The 21,820-nt window shown below is 46.8% G+C and overlaps 1 protein-coding gene across 2 annotated transcripts in view; it reads left to right on the top strand.

Moving 5' to 3' along the window:
* Nucleotides 1–21,820, top strand: part of PAK6 (p21 (RAC1) activated kinase 6) — a 52,320-nt gene that overhangs the window by 8,081 nt on the left and 22,419 nt on the right. The window contains exons 1-2 of one of the 2 annotated variants that reach the window (XM_065593175.1): nucleotides 12,060–12,198; nucleotides 13,323–13,396. The gene's annotated coding sequence lies outside the window, so the exon portion shown is untranslated. Of the gene's footprint in view, nucleotides 1–12,059; nucleotides 12,199–13,322; nucleotides 13,397–21,820 lie in introns of those variants that run through there. The other variant, XM_024106677.3, reaches the window with a different exon arrangement.

The raw sequence follows: 21,820 nt of genomic DNA, 5'->3' as shown, positions 1-21,820 counted from the left end.
AGAGAATCCAAAGAGGATCAGTGGTAGTGCTCTGCACTGTCCTGAAGGAGATATTGGTTCAATTCCTGTACCTAGCCTCTCTCCCCACAGTAGGCCAACAGGGTCCAGAATTGCAGCAAAGGAAGAATATTTTGCCTCTTGGGGGAAGGAGCAACTAAAGGCATTAAACAGTGATTGCAACAACCTCATAGCTTATCAACAACTAGCATTGGTGCATTCAGTCTTGTCCCGCTCAGCAGAATGCGATGCTCATGAATATGTGTACTCGATTCTTGGCCATACCAACTGGGGACAACATCCAGACATACTCTGTATAACCTGTATGCACATACTGTGTCTATGGAATCTGACAATACATACACCTTAGATGAAGGTGCCAGAGAGTCTTTGTGTTTGTCTTGGCGTAGGTTAGGTTAGAACTCGACCATGCAATAACCAGTATTCTACTAAAGTAATGGACCCTGGTGTAAGCAGTGTCTGCCATATTCCAGGATTTAGACTTTATAGTTGGCTGCTTGGATGGGAATTGGGGAAGAAAGGAAGGGAGAGCGTAAAAAGAGAAGCAAAGGGAGAGAAAGTAAAAAGAAAGCGAAGGGATTCTCAGGGCTCCAAGCTGAGACAGAGAACTCCTTAGTGGCAATGGAGGAGAAAATATTTGCTGCAAGGACCAAAACTTCATATAAAGAACATAGGTTTTACGTAGATCTTGTGTAGCAGTTTCCAGAGCAGACAAAAGATGTGTACAAAAGCCCCTTGAAATTTAATTGTATATACAAATCTTTAAGTGATGAGTGCAACCAATGCATCCTTTGCAAACCTATTACTGAATTAAAATGTATTCTCTTAGAGACATGTGGAGTGATCTCAAACCAAGTAAGGTCTTGTCTACACTGACAAGTTTCTGCACAGTAAAGCAGCTTTCTGCACTGTAGCCTGAGGTGTACACACTGCCAAGCCACTTAGTGCACAGAAACTGCGCAGTTGTAGCGCTCTAAAAAAACCACCCCGACGAGAGGCATACAGCTTTCTGTGCCGGAGGTACAGCGCTGCGGTGCCAGTGTAGACACTGTGGTGATTACAGCGCTGCAACTGGCCTCCAGGAGGTGTCCCACAATGCCTGTTCTCACCTCTCTGGTCATCAGTTTGAACTGCCCTGCCCTCAGGTGACCAACCATCAGCCCCACCTCGTACATTCCTTTGCAAATTTGAAAGTCCCCTTCCTATTTGCTCAGTGATGCATGCAGTGGTCTCAGTGCATCTTTCTAGGTGGCCATGCCTGCTCCACACATGAGGCAATCCCCCACTTGGAGCAATGCTGAGCTGCTGGACCTCATCAGCATTTGGGGAGAGGAGCTGTCCAGTCCCAGCTGCGCTCCAGCCGTAGGAATTATGATACCTAAGGACGGATTTCACGATGCATGACAGAAAGGGGCCATGACCGGGATAAGTTGCAGTGCAGGGTCAAAGCGAAGGAGCTGCGCAATGCCTACCACAAGGCGCGGGAGGCAAACCACCACTCCGGTGCTGCACCCACGAGCTGCCAGTTCTACAAAGAACTGGACGCGATACTTGGTTGTGATCCCACCTCCACTGCAAAGGCCTCTGTGGATACTTCGTTGGCTCGCATGCCAGTTGAGAGTGGACTGAGCCAGAAGGAGGAAATCTTGGACGAAGAGGGGGAGGGGGATCCAGAGGCAGAGGATGAGTTGGAGGTCAGAGACGCATGCAGTCAGGAGCTCTTTTCTACCGCGGACGAGCCTAGCCAATCACAGCAGTCGGATCTTGGTGAAGCACAAACAGGAGAGGAGGCCTCTGGTAAGTGGATCTGATTTTGGGACTCGCTGAAGCGAGTTGTTGGGGGCAGGTTGCAGAAAGCAGGCTTGTCTCTCACTACATGCCTAGTCTGAGCGTCAGTACAGGCTGTTGATAGACTCCCTCACTTCACGGGAATCTCCCTCAGAGATCTCCTGGAAACTCTGGTGGAGATACTAGGCAATCCGCTATTGCAGGTTCCTCGGCAGAGCTGCTTTGTTTCTTGCCCCTTAATGGTAACTTTCCCACGCTACTTTGCTGTCATGGGTTGGGGGATGGGACGGACCATTGCTGCACACAGGTGAGCCACATAGGGGCCAGGGAAGAAGCTGCAGGCTTGGAGAAAGACCCTCCCTGGATTCCCTGTTCATCCATAGCAGCGAGATATCTTCCATAATGATCACATCCTGTGGAAAGTGTGGGGACAGGAATGATTATCAGGCCCCCCTACAGTGCTGGCTCTCCCCAAGAGCCACGTACCCAGTGTACAACAGGGTCCAGGAAGAGTGATTTACCCTGCCCCTGCAGCTACTCACCATTTTGGAGGTCTTGTGGCTCATGTGTACTTGGCTGGGGTCAGCCAGTTAGTGACAGGTGTGTGAGTACTGGCTGTGTTTTAAAGCACTGAATCAGTGTTGTCTGTGTTGCAAATAATATTGCTTCTGTAAAATGTTGCATTTAAACTTCACAGAGATGACCTTGGGAGCCCAGCCCCTCTCTTTGTTATTGGTGGCAGAAAGGCTGTGCAGAATTAGAAAGCGGCCAAGAAGAACTATGGAGGACTTTCTCTGTGAGGTTATGATGCATTCCGCCGCTGAGAAACAGGAAGTGAAGGAGTGGCGGGATAGCGAGAAGAGGGACCGAAAGGAGAACACGGCACACCAAAAAGTAGCCACGGTGCGGCTCGTAAACGTTATGGAGCACCAAGTGGACACGCTCCAGGAAATATTAGCTCTTCAAACCAAGCGGCTCTGCGCCCACCCTCCTCTGCAGCCACTGTCACAAAACTCTTTCCCATGCGCTCCCCACACACCACCAACACACTGTTATCAACCTCCTGGCTCCACTCTCTACCCACAGCATTCCACTCCTCCCTCCTCAGAGTCCAGCACTGTGGACTCCCACTGCACTCAACACCCATCCCTTTGCAGTTTGGCCCTGCTGAAGTAGAGCACCCGCTGCATTGTACTCCAAAGGAGAAGGTTGGGTATGATCCCTGGACATACACAAATCTGTAGCTGTCCTAGAACCCCTCCTCCTCTTGAGACCTTCTTTCCCCCCTTCTCCCATCCCCCTCCATGCTGATGAATTTTTTCGTTTGACTCTCCTCCGGTGGTTGTCTTTTAATAAAAGAATTGTGTTGGTTTGAAAGCAATCTTTATTCTATTAAGTGAAAGCAAAAAGAACACTGCAAAGCAACATACAATTATGTTAAGCCCCCTTCTTGCATCATGTGCACCAATCACCTCCTAGCATTACATGCACTGCAATCCCGAGCATAGCAACATATATAAGTGGCTTTCAGCTTCAAATTGCTGCCTCAAGGCATCCCTGATTCTTATGGCCCTGTGCTGTGCCCCTCTAATAGCCCTGGTCTCTGACTGTTCAAACTTAGCCTCCAGGCACTGAGCCTCTGTGGTCCAGCCCTGAGTGAAGCTTTCACCCTTCTCTTCACAAATATTATGGAGCGTACAGCATGAGGTTCTTAGCATAGGAATATTTTCATCAGCAAGGTCCAGCTTCCCATACAGGCATCGCCAGCGGGCTTTTAAATGGCCAAATTCACACTCAACAGTCACTTGACACTTGCTTAGCCTGTTGTTGAACCATTCCTTCCTGCTGTCAAGTTGCCCTGTGTATGGCTTCATAAACCATGGCATTAAGTGGTAGGTGGGGTCTCCCAGGATCACAATGGGCATTTTGACTTCCCCCATGGTGATATTCTGTTCCGGGAAGAAAGTCCCTGCTTGCAACATCTTGAACAGGCCAGTGTTCCGAAAGATGTGTGCATCATGCACTTTCTGGACCAGCCTGCGTTAATGTCTGTGAAATGCCCACGGTGATCCACAAGTACCTGGAGAACCATTGAGAAATACCCCTTGCAATTAATGTACTCAGTGGCTAGGTGGTCTGGTGCCAGAATTGGAATGTGCGTGCCATCTATCGCTCCCCTGCAGTTAGGAAAGCCCATTTGTGCAAAGCCATCCACAGTGTCACGCACGTTACCCAGAGTCACAGTCTTTCAGAGCAGGATGCAATGGCCCTGCACACTTCCATCAACACGAGTCCAACGGTCGACTTTCCCACTCTGAACTGGTTAGCAACTGATTGGTAGCAGTCTGGAGTAGCCAGCTTCCACAGTACAATCGCCATGTGCTTCTCCAGTGACAGGGCAGCTCTCATTCTTGTGTCCTTGCGCCTCAGGGCTGGGGCAAGCTCATCACACAGTCCCATGAATGTGGCTTTCCTCATCCGAAAGTTTTGCAGCCACTGCTTGTCATCCCAGACATGCATCACGATGTGATCCCACCACTCAATGCTTGTTTCCCAAGCCCAAAAGCGCGTTCCACTATGGTCAGCACCTCCGTGAATGCTGCAAGCAATCGCATGTCGTAGCTACTAAATGTGGCGAGATCAATGTCGCACTCCTCTTGTCTTTATAGTTTAAGGAATAACTCCACTGCCACTAGTGACGTGTTGGTCAGAGTGAGCAGCATACTGGTCAGCAGTTCGGGATCCATTCCTGCTGCCTGAAAGAGGCAGGGTGCGCAGTACACAAACCGTTGAAAGATGGCTCCAAATGCAGACAGAAGCACAAGGATTGCTGGGATGCGAAGCAATGCATCATGGGGCATTGGGACAGGACCCAGGATACCCCCGTGACTCCCCCTTCACTGCTTTCCCACAAGTCTCTGCGGCAGAAGAGAAAGAGGTGCTCTGTGGGATAGCTGCCCAGAGTGCACCGCTCTGAATACCACTGAAAGTGCCGCAAATGTGAACGTCCTATTGCGCAGGCAGCTGTCAGTGTGAACACACAACAACGGTTTCCCTTCTGTGCTCTCTGAGTGGCGCTGTAACTGCCGGCACTGTAACTTTGCCAGTGTAGTGGTGCCCTAAGGTAGATCTAGAGTGGGGTTGACTTGGCATTAAATGTTGAATGTAGATGTTTGAAATATGGCCAGCAGGAATATTTCATAAGCAGAGGTAGTTGTCCAGCAGCCCATGTAATGTTTTATATGTACTAGGGAAAGGTGTAGGCCAATCATATACATGAGCAAAAGATCTCACACAAGTCTTAAAAAACAACCAAGAAATAAAGTTTAAGTAGAAGTTGAAGCTGGAGGTTGAATAATAAAACTAGCATGTTATAGCTATTAGCAGACGGTTACCATTTTGCTGGCTAATAAAGTAGATAGATTATACTGTATCTGAATTTGGTTAATATGTCTACTTCAGATGACTGACCTAGAATAGATGTTCTGAACAGAGGTTATTATAATCTATGTCCCTGTTTCCTCTGCAAAAGATTTCAGTCTGTACTTCTGTAGCATCTTTAAGGATCTCAAAGCACTTCAAGAAACATGAATTCAGCATGAATTAACATGAAGTCTAGTACCTGGGTGAGGTAGGTGTTAATAGAATCATTTTAAAGATCTGCACACTAGAGTAGAAGGGATTTGCCCAAGGTGGCACAATGAAACTATGGGAGAGCTAGAACGTTCTGACCTTCGGTTGTAACTTTGGCAGTGAAGGGATGATTTACCTTGGAGGAAGCATCAGATGTGCCTTTAGTGTAACTCCTGCCACCCATATCTGGCGGGTAAGGCAGCATTGATGTGGTTAGACCTATTGGAACATTTTTGGGACTAAACTTTACATTATTTCTATTGCAATTCAACCAGCCTGTGAGTTTATTTTAAGGAAAAAGATGTTGAACGAGTGCATAGAAGTGATTTAGAACCAAACGGGGGCAATATTATGTACAGGGACCATTTGCTGAGCCACTGGCATTTTACCAATAGCAAAATGCCATGTGTGCTGCCCTAGTGATGGTCTCAAGCTTTTGCTTGAGTGTCATGTCCAGGCTGGATGGAGTTACAGCTCTAAAGTGAAGCTGGTTACTTTCTTGTCCCTTCTGAAGCAAATCTGTCTCCTTATCTAAATGCTGTGTGCTCCTGATGGGGGTCCTGCTGTATCAGTACAAGGGCCCAAGCCTGAATAACTCTCAGTAGTCAGGGGTTGCAGCTCCTCTGTAAATAACCTTGGGGGGCCCCAGCCTGTGAGACCGCTGAATGTGGATGCATTGTGGTCTCCAGACAGAACTCAGTTCTCCAACAGGGATGAGCAAACTCTGCTAGACTAAACCAAACCCCATCCTTACACCCTTCTGCATTTCAAGGAATGGAAGCAGGATTAAAGTGTAAACTCTTAGCGACAGTCCCTGCCTTGTTCTGTGTGTTTGTACTGCACCTAGCACAAATAGGGCCCTGTCCTGCTTGGGACTCCAGGGCACTACAGTAATACAAATAGTAATAAGATGTGGATGGTCTTGCTTAGCTAGATGCAGGTGCTGAAATAGAGGCTGTTCTTACACTATTCCTAGCTAGAACTGATAGCAAATGTGGAAAAAATAATATAATTAAGTAAAATAAATGAGAACACTGTGAGAGTGTCTTCTTGTGAGATTCCCTGCCAGTTGTACAGACTCAAGGTCTGCATGGTTCAGATAAGCCTTGGGTAAGCACCTAAACTTTGGAGTGCTTATCTAAATTGCACCTGAGCGCCAAACCTGCTGCTGGATTGCCCTCTCCCAGTCTCCAGCACATATCTGTCTAATGGGGGCCTGCTCCAATAGAAAGGTCCTTGAGTCTGATCCACTGAAGATGAGAGTGTGGGGGTGGCAGCAGGTGGTGAGTACTGGTGCTGGTTTTTGTGCTGGGCTAAGCAGGGAGAAAGAGAGACAGGAGACCCGCAGCGTCCGATTGAAATAAGGCAACGAGTTTATCCCTTTTGGAGACATGGTGTGAGGCGGTTCAAATAATTTGCTGTATTTATAAATCAAATAACCAGGCTGAGCCAGTGAGGGTAACCAATACACTCTGAAGTCTTTCTTGTTCCCCAGTTATGGCTGCCCTAGGGGAGGCAGTCCTGGGGTTGGGAGAAGCAGTCTGAAAGAGCAACATGCAGTTCAGCAACTGTGGCAAGAGTGATCTCTTTTTTTTTTTTCTTGTGTAGTTCTCCCCAAGAAGCAGTTGGCTGGGGAGCAGCAGCACGGTGTTGGAAAGAGGCACGGGACAAATTGTAATTGGAGGGAAAATCTAGAGAGCTTCGATTCAAGGGAAAGTCTATATTTTCAAAAGTGCACCGGATGCTAGGAATCCAAGTCTTACCTAAAAAGCCTGGGAAATGTCCTAGTCTTCATCAGGGGCGCCACTTCAGATTTTGGTGGGGGGAGGGGGCAACTTTAACCATGATTCCAGGGGCTACTTGAAAACTCTAGTTTTTTGGCATTTAACATAGCAATTAGCCTACAGGCACATTGTATCTAATTCCTATATAAAAGAAAGAAAATTAAATAAATATTAGACCCACTCAGCTCTAATACTAACATGTTCTGACATCTTGTGGCAAGTCACTTAAGGGACACTGGTTAGGTTTAAAATTTTATGTTTTAGTAAGTATATTCTTACTTTGCTTCTAACTCTGTGGTGCGAGAGACTCCATCAGGACTCCTGGGCTCTAGGAGAGGAGAGGGTTCCTAGTGGGTTACAGTGGGGGGTTCTATATAAGAACATCAGAATGGCCATACTGGGTAAGACCAATGGTCCACCTAGCCCAGTATCCTGTCTTTCAACAGTGGCCAATACCAGGAGCTTCAGAAGGAATGACTAGAACAGGCAATCATCAAGTGATCTGTCCCCTGTCACCCACTCCCAGCTTCTAGCAAACCGAGACTAGGGGCATGCAGAATATGGTGTTGGATCCCTGCCCATCCTGGCTAATAGCCATTGATGGACCTATCCTCCATGAACTTATCTAGCTCTTTTATTGGAACCCTGTTATAGTTTTGGCCTTCACAACATCCACTGGCAAAGAGTTCCACAGGTTAACTGTGAAGCAATACTTTCTTTTGTTTGTTTTAAATCTGCTGCCTATTAATTTCATTGGGTGACCCCTAGTTCTTGTGTTATGTGACGGAGTAAATAACATTTCCTTATTCAATTTTTCCACACCTTTCATGATTTTATAGACCTCTAGCATATCCCCCCTTTGTCATCTCTTTTCCAAGCTGAAAAGTCCCAGTCTTTTTAATCTCTCCTCATATGGTAGGTGTTCCAGACCCCTAATCATTTCTGTTGCCCTTCTCTGTACCTTTTCCAAATCCAGTATATCTTTTTTGAGATGGGGTGACTCAAATCTGCATGCAGTATTCAATATGTGGGGGTACCATGGATTTATATAGAGGCAATTTGATATTTTCTGTTTTATTATCTATCCCTTTCTTGATGATTCCCAATATTCTCTTAGCTTTTTTGGTTACCACTGCACATTGAGTGGATGATTTCAGAGAACTGTCCACAATGACTCCAAGATCTCTTTCTTGATGGGTAACAGCTAATTTAGACCCCATCATTTTGTATGCATAGTTGGGATTATATTTTGTAATCTGCATTACTTTGCATTTATCAACACTGAATTTCATCTGCCATTGTGTTGCCCAGTCATCCAATTTTGTGAGATCCCTTTGTAACCCTTTTCAGTCTGCTTTGGACTTAACTAGCTTGAGTAATTTTGTATCATCTGCAAATTTTGCCACCTCACTGTTTACCCCTTTTTCCAGATCATTTATGAATATGGTGAACAGCACTAATCCCAGTACAGAGTCCTGTGGGATACCACTATTTACCTCTCTCCACTCTCACCATTTATTCCTACCCTTTGTTTCCTATCTTTTAACTGGAGTGCTTGGCAGTGCTTTCAGGATCATCTAAGGAGCCTTAATTTAATGAAAAAGCTTTTGTTATCTTAATCACCCTGCTTCTGTTTATAAACAAACTCCCTGCCCCCAAGGTGGAAGCTGGGAGTAGTACAGAATTCTTCACATATCACACTCAAGATGTGTGCAATTAAGAGCACTGGCTGGGGTAGGGCATGCACTGTGAGGAGACCCCGGGTACAAAACTCAGAGGGGGACTAGAGCCCCCTCCTCACCCACCCTAAATGACGCTACAGGTCTTCATTTAAGATCCCAGACTGCTAAGGTTCACTTCAGGCTTCAAGCTACTCTGGCTCCAGGCCTGCTGACAGGGGAGGGCAAAGGGGTGCTTTGCCCCACCGCCCTTGCTCCGCGCTGCTCCTGGAAGCGGCTGGCATATCCCTGTGGCCTCTGGGGAGGGGGGTCTCCGTGCACTGCCCCCGCCCTGAGCACTGACTCCGCAGCTCCCATTGGCCAGGAACTGCGGCCAATGGGAGCTGTGGGGGCAGTGCCTGCAGGCAGAAGTGTGCAGAGACCCTCTGGGCCCCCCGCCTAGGAGCCGCTGCCGGAGGGGTGTGCTGGTTGCTTTCAGGAGCCATGTGAGGTAAGCGCCGACCCCCTGACCCCCTCCTGCACCCCAACCTCCTGCCCCAACCTAGACCCGCACCCAAACTGCCGCCCAGAGTCTGCACCCTGCACCCCATCCCACACCCAAACTCGCCCCCCAGAGCCCACACCCCTCACTTCCTCCCACACCCCAAATCCCTCCCAGAGCCTGACCCCTCACCCCCTCTGCCCCAGCCTGGTGAAAGTGAATGAGGGTGGGGGCGAGTGAGCAACGGAGGAGGGAGGGGAGGATGGAGTGAGCAGGGGATGGGGCCTCAGGGAAGGGTCGGGGCCAGGCCGGGGCGGGGTTTGCATGATTAGACAGTTGGCAACGGTACTAGATAGGCATGTGGAAGCCCTGGCTGTGCGGGAAGAGCGCGCCCAGCAGCGCAGCCAGCAGCTCTCTGGGCACCAGCCAGTGCAGGCGCAGCATCGCCCAAATGTCAGGCGGACCGTGTCTGCGCGGGCGCGGCTTGTGCGTGTGTGGGGGCCCACTGACTGTTCTGTCCTGGGGCCCGGAATTGCTGTCGGCAGGCCTTTTCTGGCTCCATCCAAAGTCCTCATTCTGGCAAGTAAAGCCAGGCCCTTCTAACTGTGGCAAAGCCTGTCTCCATGACTAGGATGTGCCTCTTGTTTTAGAGGGCTTTGTGCGATGCTCCCAAACACTTAAAGCCATGGAGGACCATTCTTGTGTAGATTTAAAGGCCGTCCCAAACCTGGGTGACTCCCTGTACAGTATAAGTGATATTTCTTTGTGTTGCTCCCCCCAAACTTACCCATATAAATCGACCCTCACGGCCTGGCACAGTGGAAATGTATGGAAGTAGCAGTTGCTAATGACAATATGCAAGAGTGTAACACACATCTCAGCAGCAGGCACATCCCTTGCCAACCTGGCAAACAAGGGCTCATGCTCTGATCTTCCACATGGCAGCACTTTGCAGCTCAAATTGCAGTCTTCTGAAGGGAGAGCTGCTGGGAGGCTAATGCTGGCCCTTCTCTCTTCTGAGCACTGTTTGGTGTTTGCCATCACTAATAAAAATGTCCCCTTTTTTGGTTACAACTGCTCATGGGACGCCAACTTTACATGTCCCAATAGGAGCAGGCAGGCCAATCCCCAGATAGAAAGGGTCTTGGCTAACTTTACTTCCTAGATACCAGAGAGGCTGCTGTAGAGAACCAGTAGGAAATCTCCTTGGCAGGCCTCATCAGACAAGGACCTGTAGAATAATGCAGGAGCGCTCTCCTGTCGGCATAGAGCATCTTTACTAGACATGCTGCAGCGGCACAGCTACGTTGGTGCAGCTGCGCCAATGTAGCGCTTCTAGTGTAGACCTGCCCTCAGTATTATTATCATGATTCTCTGTATTACAGTAGTTCCTATAGATCCCAGCTGAGACCCTGGCCCATTGTGCTGGGCACTGTACATACACATAGTAAAAGACACCCTGTCCTGAAGAGCTTGTAATTTAAATAGACAAGAGAAGTAGTGGGAGGGGAAACTGAGGCACTTGGAGGTGAAGTGACTTACCCGAGGTTACACAGAAAGTCAGTGGCAGGGTGAGGATTAGGACCCAGGTCTCCTGAGTCCCACTTCTCTGCCCCCTCCACTGGGCCATAATGTCTGTCTGTGGTGCCCATGTCAGTTTAATTGATCAGGGTTACTTACATCATGGATTTTTTTTTATTTAATACCATGTTGGCAACCCCCCCGCCCCCCCCCCACACACACACACAAACAAAAGGGAGTAAATTACACGGTGTGGGGTGGAGGTATTTTTATCTTTGCTCTTTGGACCTAATCATCTTGGTGTTAGACTGGCATTGTTTGCAATAGACTCTTGCAATAAGGCAAGAATCCCCTTTGTTTGCTCTAGGGAAAGAGCTATTGATGGCTTTGGCAGACATGAACTCTGACCTCCTCCTGTTCCTCATCCACGTTCCACCTCTTCCCATCCCCCGCTGCTGACTGAAGTTCCAGCAGACAGAAGTCACTGATGCAGAAATGTATATTTCCAGGAGTCAATAAGCTCCGAGCTACAGCACAATTGGAGCAAGAGGATTATGGGGTGATACTAGACAGTAAACCACACAGCACTGACTCATAGCAAGCTACAGAGGAAAAGTATTGGCACCAGGTCATGTGCTGCACATCTGCAATGCAAATTAATTATCATCTATCCAGACATATATCAAATGATCAAAGCTCCCGCTGCCAGGAATGACTAGGAATTTGTGGCAGATCCTGAAATTCACAACACAGCAGGAGATGTCGGGATTCATTAGGAACTGCAGCAGCTCTAGGCCCCAAGGCAGTGGAAACGAGAGAAGCGCGGTAACGAGCAAGTCGGAGCATTAATAGGTCAGCCAATGAGGAGGGGTGCAAGGTGGCGACCTTGCAGAGGCTCTTGTCTGAGACCCAGCAAACCTCATTGCTCTGGTGCAACTCTGAGCACCTTCTCTCTCCTGTCCCTTCCAGAGTCCAAAGGGAGATGGTGATGAGGAGGAGGAAGGAGGATCCCATGAGGCCCCAGTGTCAGCATTCATCATGCTCTTTGCAGTGAGAGCCTGAGACTTTCCAGCGCTGAACATTTCTGTGTCTCATCTACAACCACACCCTGAAATCAAATTCACAGCCAGGTGAACCAGGCACTGTACAAACATGTCAGAGCTGCCTCCGCCCCCTTCTCTCCCGCTCTCTCTTGCCTTCTCCTTTCTCTCTCAAGTTTCTCGGAGAGTCAACGGATTCCAGCGTGAGAATATTTTCACCTCACCACTGGTTCTGGAGCAGTGAGAAATCTGGGGTAAGCTTCAGATCGCAGGTCTGGGGATGGTCACTGGGTTTGCTTTCTGGATTTAAAACAACAACCTTCTAATGGCTGCTGTTTTGTGTGGTTTGTTTCCTCTGTTTACAGAGGACTAGGTTTGTCAGTTTAAACTAACGTCTCAGCTCTCCCGTGGCTGTGCTTCTATGGGTTAACCCCTTCTCTTCGGAGCTGCATTTTCAATCTTAGCAGTGCCAGGAATGCATGTGCTGAGCTCGTGTGTGTTGGCAGTACCACTTTACGGCAATGTGAGAGGGAAGCAATTTGCGGGTTGTGGAGCTTTTTCCTTCAGGTCTGGTTCTGGAAGGGAAAAAAAACTGAGAGCTGGACTGCTCTGGGAAGAAATTTACTCCATCTTTGCTCCTACAGCCCAGCGACACCATCCACCAATCAGCTTTGCTGGATGGCAGTGGTAGTTTCCCTGCAGCCCTTTCTCTCTTCTCACGCGGAATTGTCCTCTACTGGCGTTCGCACAGTGGGACAGTCAGTGAGATCTCCTTTCTTTCACCACCCTGTCCCCTTTAGACAAGCAAGAATGTGTGTCTCTTATGGGATGTGGCAATTGGGACCTGTTAGTGTAAGCTGTCAACGATGTGGAGTGTGGAATGAAAATGCCTTGCTTGTCTTGGCAGTTGGCGAAGAAGGTTAAAGTCACCCCTGATGATGCTTGGGAAAGCAGACAGCCCATGTCAGGAACATGCCTGCTTGCTGTCTGTTTGCAAGATGTAGCAATATCTCCAGGGAGCCCCCTTATATCTGCAGGGACCCTCACCATACCCATCAAAGATACTTATTGATTCACCAGCTAAAACCCCTCATGCCCATATCCCTGGATTTCTCCCTTGCTATGTCAGCTAAGACCCTTTCAGCACAGCTACTGACATATTGTGTCGTAACACTGTGTATATCTGAAGTATCAGGGAACTGGCTAACTTCATACTATTTGAAAACCATTTGTCAAATTACATTGGCAATGTACACACAATCTCTTTTAACTAAGTGATCTCACACACACACACACACACACACTACACGGAAAAGGTAGGTCTGTGTGGCAATTGTCCAGTAATATTTACTGATCCATTTGTCCTCTTGTTTGCCAGGATATTAATGACTTAATGTACTGGAGAACCGAACAGTGAAGTAGTCTGAGAAGAAGAAGAGAAGCAAATAGCTGGTGAGTGAGTACTCAAAGGTGGGGCTTGGGAATATGTACAAAACGAGGCATTTGCTGAAAAGATCAATAGCCAATCCCCCTTTCTGAAGACCATCCATAAGACAATGCCCAGTGCAGCTGAATCCCTAAATTGCTGCTTGTGAAAGGGGTGCTGCTGTCCTGGCATTGTATAAATTCTCTCTCCCCTAAGCAGTCTAGTTATTAACATGTGATAAGGCTGTGCACTGATGCTCACATTCTGCAGCACATTGAGATGTATGAACAATGGCTTATAAATAAGCTAACAGTAAATAGAGCTGGTCAACTAGTATAAAAGACCTGTTTGTGAAATTAGCAGCTGGGCTTCAAAGCAGCCTGTGAGTGCCGCTCTGTGGTGTGCTGCCTGTGAACATTCATGTGAACAAAATTTTGTGTGTAAGAATATTCATGAGAGAGAATTTGGGGCCCAGTAGGTGAGATTCAGTTAACTGAGAAACAAAATTTGTTTTATGACTAAAATTCCTTCCAGAGGAAAGTGTACGTACTTCGTAAAAGTCCAGCCATCCTATCATGGAGCAGAAACAATAGCATGTGAGCTGGGTGACCAGTCCCAAACGTCAAATAACGAATTCTGAGTATCAGTACCTAAATGGATATTTGCTGTGAACAGTTTGTGAACAATCCACAGGTCAAACATCTTTGTCAAAACTATTTGATGTGTTCATAAAAATCACAATCTGTTCAAAGACAATTCATGAGCAGAGAGAAAGGGCTAAATATGTTGAGTAAACTGTTTGAAACAATTAGACAGATTAGCTCTAATTGTAAGTAAAAATGCATTTAACTACATACATCCCATTCCCCTGGATCATACAGTATTTTATTTTCAAACCTACACTGCATTATTTTTGCTCCTGATAATCAAGGTTTATCCATCTATCTTTGTAGAAGGATGGTATCTAAGGCCCCATGTCACCCCCTTGGTCTGGAGAGTCCAGTTAACACTCCTCTTCAGTCAGTGACAGAATCTCCGGAGGTTAACATAAGATGCTACCCTCCTCAGCCCCAGGGGTTAGAGGAGAGCACATTTATCATCACAGCAATCTCAGACCATGTCAGATCAGGATCTAAACTATGGGACCAATTCTCCACTCTATCACATCACTTTTGCTCCTGTGTATCTCTGTTGACATGAACGGGTTATATCAATGTTGTAAACATTTGTTAACCTTTATGCTGAAATGTTTCCAGTTAATATTGAGTTGTTAAACATAAGGTCCAAGAAAACCCAACTTGGGTTTCAGATTCAAGCTTCTAGGTTGGTTGCAGAAAAACTGTTTAGTAGAGGATCACTAGGCAACACTTTGAATGATACAACCAAACTTTATTAGAAAAATGATTAGTTAAGCAAACAGGCATGTAAATACTACTTACACAAATGCTACTATTATACTCCCAGTCCAAGATGGAATGGTGTGTCAATGGGTGATCAGTCCACTGACAACAGAGTGAAGTACAGCCTTATCGTCCTGGAACCGAATGGTGCCCTTTGGATGTTAACTGGAGCTCTCCCTTGCAATTTAGCAAAACTATTCCTTTTATACTCTAGTATAATACTAATGAACATTAAACTGTCCTTTACCATAACTAGATTTCTTCCACCTTCTTATAGGCTCTTAACACTGCACATTATTTCAATTAACATCTGTACCAATGTCCTTCGCATACTAGCAATATAGATAACATTTGAATAAACCATTCACAATTTTCATAAACACTTATTAAAAATGTTGCTTAAACCAGTTATAATCCAAACATCATGGTAACAAAGCCCTGGGTCACGTCCTTGCTAACTCTTACTTTTCCATAACACTCTGTCTCCAACTTATCTTTGCCTTTTCTCACACTAGCAACTTCAGTTTCCCCTACTCCTCTACACCTAGGTTTTGGACCCAAGTTAGCCTAATTTCTACTTACTTCTTAATCCAAACTATCCTATAGTTTACAGTGTAAACCAGGTATAATAGAGGGGAGAATCAGGCCATATCCATTTAACGTGGCTCTTGTATGGTATCTAACAGGCAAACTCAGGTTCCTGGGTGGCAGCGTGTTTGTTGCTGCTACACTGCTGAATTAACCCTTGAGCAGTATTGATATTACTTTTGTTTTTAGATTGATTGCCTTGGCCTTACATAAGAGTCAAACATTAACATAGTTGGATAAAATAAAAATCAGGCTCCTGTTCCCTTCAAAACCTGTTATTAGAAATGTTTCTTAGCCCTATATATGATGCTGCTGTTGCCCTTACAAATCAGAGGCTCCTCCCATTCCCATCCCTTCTACAGTCTGAGAACTGGGTGACAAAATAAATGATACCTGAGAGGAGGTGTGGTCTGACCTGATGTTACTGAATTGTGGTTGCAGGGTCAGTGTACTGTAGTGGATACAGCAGGGGGCCGGGGGTCAGTGAGGGTCTGGATTCTAAGCTCAGTTTATATGATTCACTGTGTGGTTTGGGTAGGATTGCCAACTTTCTAGTCGCACAAAACCGAACACCCTACCCCTGCCACTTCCCTGAGGCCCCGCCCCCCACTCACCATATTCCCTCTCCCTCAATAGCTCCCTCTCCTCCACCTTCACTCATTTTTACTGGGCGGGGGCAGGGGGTTGTGGTGCAGGAGGGGGTAAGAGCCTTAACTGTGGGGCCGGGGATGAGGGGTTTGGGGTACAGGAGGGGTCTCCAGGCTGGGGGGTGGACCAGAGGGATTTGCAGTGCAGGAGGGGGCTATGGGTTGAGCCAGGGGGGTTGGGGTAATCGAGGGGTTGAGGGCTCGGGGATGGGGCCAGGGATGAGAGGTTTGGGGTGAAGGAGGGTACTCCAAGTTGTGGGGGACTCAGGGCTGGGGCAGGGGGTTGGATCTTGGGGTTGGGGCATGGGCAGTTCTCGGTCAGTGGTGCAGCGGGGGGGGCTAAGGCAGACTGCCTGCCTGTCCTAGCACCGCACTGCACGCGCCCCAGAAGTGGCCAGCAGGTCCGGGTCTTAGGCAGGGGCAGCCAGGAGACTCCACGTGCTGCTCTCGCCTGCAGGCACCACCACCCCTGGAAACCGGCCAATGGGAGTGCAGAGCCAATCCTCAGGGCGGAGGCAGCATGCGGAGCCCCATGCCCCTCCTCCCCCCCACCTAAGAGCGGAGCTTCTGGCCCCTTCTGGGGCACAGCGCGGTGTCAGCCAGAACAGGTAGGGACTAGCCTGCCTTAGCGCGCAGCACCACCGACCGGACTTTTAACGGCCCGGTTGGCGGTGCTGACTGGAGCCGCCAGGGTCCCTTTTCGACGGGGTGTTCCAGTCGAAAACCGGACACCTGGTCACCCTAGGTTTAGGGTAAGTCACTTTACATTTCTGTGCTTCAGTTTCTCCATCTGTAAAATGGGGATAATACAATTGACCAGTCTCACAGGCTGGTGGCAGGTTTAGTGTTTTCATAAAGCACTTTGAGCTGCGTGAGTGCAAAGCAATGGGTTATTACCTACCTTATGATAAGTGGGGAATCAACTTGTCTTTATTATTGTTTGGAAGTAGCTAAAATTGTCTCCAAAACTTTGCTAGCCTAGCTGCTGGTGTCGTCATGATCAGGTGGCATGCTCCTGCCATCTCAGCACATTTCCACCACATTGCTAAGGCAAGAATCCTGGGGTCTGAGTCTTCATTGCTCTGCACCTTGTGTGGGCACTTATATCTGGGCACAGTGAGTGTAAAATGCTACCATTTTGATTTGGAACCATTTTTCATCCCCTTTGCACAGATTTAGATGATTTCGCAAGGTGCAGGCCGATGGAGAATCAGGGCTTGGGATCTCTCTGCCCTTATATACCGAGTCCTAAGGAAGGGCAAGCTTAGCAAATGTCTCCACAGTGTCTTGAATTAATGAGCAGTCTGTTATGATGGCAAGTGGAGAGCATGTGGAAAAACATGATTTTTTAAAAATGAAAACAATCCACCTCCATTTTTGGATGCACCCCAGGGACTCTACAGGTGGTCTGTATGGTGCCTGGAGTGTCCACTGTAAATGGAATGGGGCTGTGAATGTAGGGCAGTGTCCATCTGTGATTGGAGGCAAATGTACTTGGTGAGAGAGGTGGCTGAGAGGTGCCCCCCTCTCAGCAGAACCAGATGAGAGTGAGTTCTGTGGATTGATCTCATAACACAAGAACTAGGGGTCACCAAATGAAATTAATAAGCAGCAGGTTTAAAACAAATAAAAGGAAGTATTTCTTCACACAATGCACAGTCAGCCTATGGAACTCCTTGCCAGAGGATGTTGTGAAGGCCAAGACCTTAACAGGGTTCAAAAAATAACTAGATAATTTCATGGAGGATAGCTATTCATGGAGCTATTAGCCAGAATGGGCAGGGATGGTGTCCCTAGCCTCTCTTTGCCAGAAGCTGGGAATGGGCAACTGGGGATGGATAACTTGATGATTACCTGTTCTGTTCATTCCATCTGGGGCACCTGGCACTGGCCACTGTTGGAAGACAGGATACTGGGCTAGATGGACCTTTGGTCTGACCCAGTAGGGCCATTCTTATGTTCTTATGATCTCTGAGTCTGAGCCTGGGAAAAGCAGTGCTGCTGATGGTGCTACGTTAGTATTTGTTAACCCTAATTCTCCAGTAGACCTAATAAGAAGAGGAGAAAGGCTACGTCTACATAGGGATAAAAAACCCGTGGCTGGTCTGGGTCAGCTGATTGGGCTCGCAGGGCTTGGGCTCCGGGGCTAAAAAGTCACTGTGTAGATGCTCAGGCTTAAGCCTGAGCTCTGGAATCCTGCGAGGATTGAGAGTCCCAGAACTCAACTCCAGCCTGAGCCTGAACGTCAACACCGTGATTTGTAGCCCTGCAGCCCAAGCTCTGCAAGCCCGAGTCAGCTGACCTGGGCCAATGCGGGTCTTTTATCCCTGTGTAGGTGTACCCATTGAGGCTACTCTTCTAGATCTTGCAGCTAAAGCACTGGGCAGTGACTGAGGCCTTGTCTTCACTTACCGGAGGGTCCGGCGGCAGGCAATCGATGTTCTGGGATCGATTTATCGCGTCTGGTTAAGACGCAATAAATCGATCCCGGAAGGGCTCGCAGTCGGCGCCGGTACTCCAGCTCGCCGAGAGGAGTACGCGGCATCGACGGGGGAGCCTTCCTGCCGCGTCTGGACCGCGGTAAGTTCGGACTAAGGTACTTCGAATTCAGCTACGTTATTAACATAGCTGAATTTGCGTACCTTAGTCCGAAGTGGGGACTTAGTGGGGACCAGGCCTCAGGAGATCAAAGTTCAGTTCAGTTCCTGGCTCTGCCACAGACTTCCTGTGTGAACTTAAACAAGTCATTTAATCTCTGCGTCTCATCTGTACATGAGGATGATAGTAGTTCCCTTTCTCCCACCTTTTGTCAGTCATATCTATTTAGATTGTAAAATCTCCAGGGCAGAGATTGTGTGTGTGTGTGTGTATGTACAGTGCCCAGCACAATAGTGCCCTGATCTCAGCTGGGACCTCTAGATGCTAATTTGAATAATAATATTGTGAAAACAGATACAGCCTTATTATTTCATAAAGAAAGAAGCTGGCTAACGGTTGGGTTGTGATAGTATTAGCTTCACATAGTGCGAAAGCTCCTTCCTTTAGAAGAACAGGAGTACTTGTGGCACCTTAGAGACTAACAGATTTATTAGAGCATAAGCTTTCGTGGACTACAGCCCACTTCTTCGGATGCATATGCATATGCATATGCATCCGAAGAAGTGGGCTGTAGTCCACGAAAGCTTATGCTCTAATAAATCTGTTAGTCTCTAAGGTGCCACAAGTACTCCTGTTCTTTTTGCGGATACAGACTAACACGGCTGCTACTCTGAAACCTTCCTTTAGAAGAGCTTTTATGTCATCAGGTGTGAATTTGGCCCAGGATGTCTAAAACCCACCAAGGAGCATGACAATAAATACTGTTCATAATAAGCTCAGGAAAGACATATTTATTATGTAGCCTATTTTGCTCTTAACGGACGAGAAAAGAAAAAAGCCAACAATTTAGTTTTATGGTCCTTCCCATCCTTTTGGTAAAAGCCATGCATCAAATGTAGGGAGTTTGCATTGCCTTTCTCATCTGTCACAAAATAAACCCAGCAACATAACAAATAAATCTCTCCTAATCTTATTTCTAATGGAATATTAATCTGTACGCCTGGGTATGTGTTCACACAGGATTTAGAGCATTACATCGGTTTGCAATGCTGTTAGGTTGTATGGTGCACCCATCTTGCCAGACATACAGCTTTACTATCAGAAAATAACGAAGGACTTGAAATACTAAAAGTTATAGTACAGCAGCAAACATAATCTCTTCCTTTAGGAAAGCAAAACACCCAAACCAGCATTTCCAAAGCCCAGGGCCTCGGATCAAGGTGCAGAGAGGGATCATGGCAGGACACTGCACTCTCAGATCCCATTTCAAATATAGAATCATAGGCATGCAGGGCAGGAAGTGACCTCGAGAGGTCAAGTCTGGCCTCCTGCCATTAGCCCTCACCTTTTCCCCCTCCACCCACTCTTTACTAGTTGTTATCCCTGGCTTTGTAAAGTTTCATTTAGATTTGAAAACTCTTAGGGAAGGAACCTGACAGTTTTGTTTTGTCTGCAAAGTGCTATGAAATAAATAATGATCATGTCAAAAACCTCAGAACAGTAAACATTAGGATTCTATAGGGCTTGGAAAGCAATAAAATAGTGTGTGTATTATACATACCCAAACACATGGATAATTATCTAGTTCGCCATACTTGAAATGTATTACACTGTTGTGACTTGCATCTCAGTGAGTTTTAATGGGGTTTTCCTTTTGCTTGGGGGGTTCTCTAGGATTCCTTCCTGTGCTCTCTGGCTCAGGAGACTTCAACTCTCCCCACCCTCAGAACACAGTGACCCAGTGAGGCTACTCTTCTAGATCTTGCAGCTAAAGCACTGGGATGTGACTCAGGAGATCAAAGTTCAGTTCAGTTCCTGGCTCTGCCACAGACTTCCTGTGTGAACTTGCAGCCTGGCTGGACTGGACGAACTCCCCCAGCCCCTCTTTGTAGTCCTTCAACACTTTTCAGAGCATCAACTGAGGACACTGGGCTGATATTTTTTCCCATCCAGTATCTAAGAGTGCTGTGCTCTTGGTCCAGGGAGGACATGACCCACCAAGCTTGGGAGCAGAATGGTGATGCCCACAGGGTAGAACTACTCAGCCAGAGTGGTGTTTCAGTTGCCATAAGAAATTGTTTTAAATAAAAAATAATCAAGTAAACCTCAGACACCCTGCTACCTACCTCTCTCACTCACGTTGAGAGAGAGTGTGTGTGTGTGTATACACATACGTACACACACAATGACACAATCAGAGCTTATACACCTGCCCTATGCACCAGTGAAACTATAATTATATCAGGGAAGCTGATGAAATAACAAATCACACGAGCAAATTTGCTTTAGGATCTGAAATACTGTGTGATAACAAAGAACAATTCCTGCTACCATTTACTTCCTTCTTTCTTTTGTCCAGCTGATCATTTTCTATGCCCATTTCTCTGATGTCTCCCAATCACTCCTTCCAACTCTGATTTCCTTTTCTTCTTCCCTAATTCCCCCTTCCTCTCATCTGAGCCTAACCCTTCTCTCTCCTTGCCCCTCCTTTCCAGCTGATCCCTCCCACTGCTCTGAATCTGCCGTCTTTGGTTTTTCTCCTGCTCGCTAGCAGATGTGACAGCTTTTGGAACTATATTATCTATGAAAAGCTATATCTGGCGTTAAAAATCTGACGTGGTTTCCCAGGCAGCAGAAATGGATCATTGAGAGAATTTAAATCTCCAGCTGCTTTTGTCTCAGGGTAGTGACTTTTATTATTTATGTTTATGACATTTCTTACAGTATGGCTATCAGCCATGAGTGAAAAGACTAGGGTTTAGTAGGTTACTATGGTGTCGGTGTCACAGGATATGTATGACAGATTAAGGGGATGTTGTCTAATAGTTTAAGGCTTAAGTGTAGATTTTGTGTTTATTTACAAAATCTAAGTCTTATATGATAAAAATATTCTTATTAATTTGTTTTTGGATAACAAAGGGCATGTTTTAGTTTTTCTTATTTAAACATTCTCCTGTTGGAAACTCAAATATTATAGCCAATGCAGGAGAACCACAAGAGTAATTGATCATTCTCATTTCACTATCCAAGCTGAGTGAAATGCAAAACCTAAAGGATTATTAAAGCTGATGGGATTTTAAATACCTATTTTTAGTATAGGATTTTTTATCCTCACAGTGTCCTTTAAACTACAACCACCTGTCCAATATCAGACTGTATTTATAATCAAAGCAATTAATGTAAAGCAAATGTCATTGGAAACCCCGAGGTACATGTA

This window comes from Chrysemys picta, chromosome 4, assembly GCF_011386835.1.
Source record: "Chrysemys picta bellii isolate R12L10 chromosome 4, ASM1138683v2, whole genome shotgun sequence".
In the NCBI taxonomy this organism is placed as follows: Eukaryota; Metazoa; Chordata; order Testudines; family Emydidae; genus Chrysemys; species Chrysemys picta.
This window is presented reverse-complemented; position numbering and strand designations above follow the sequence as displayed.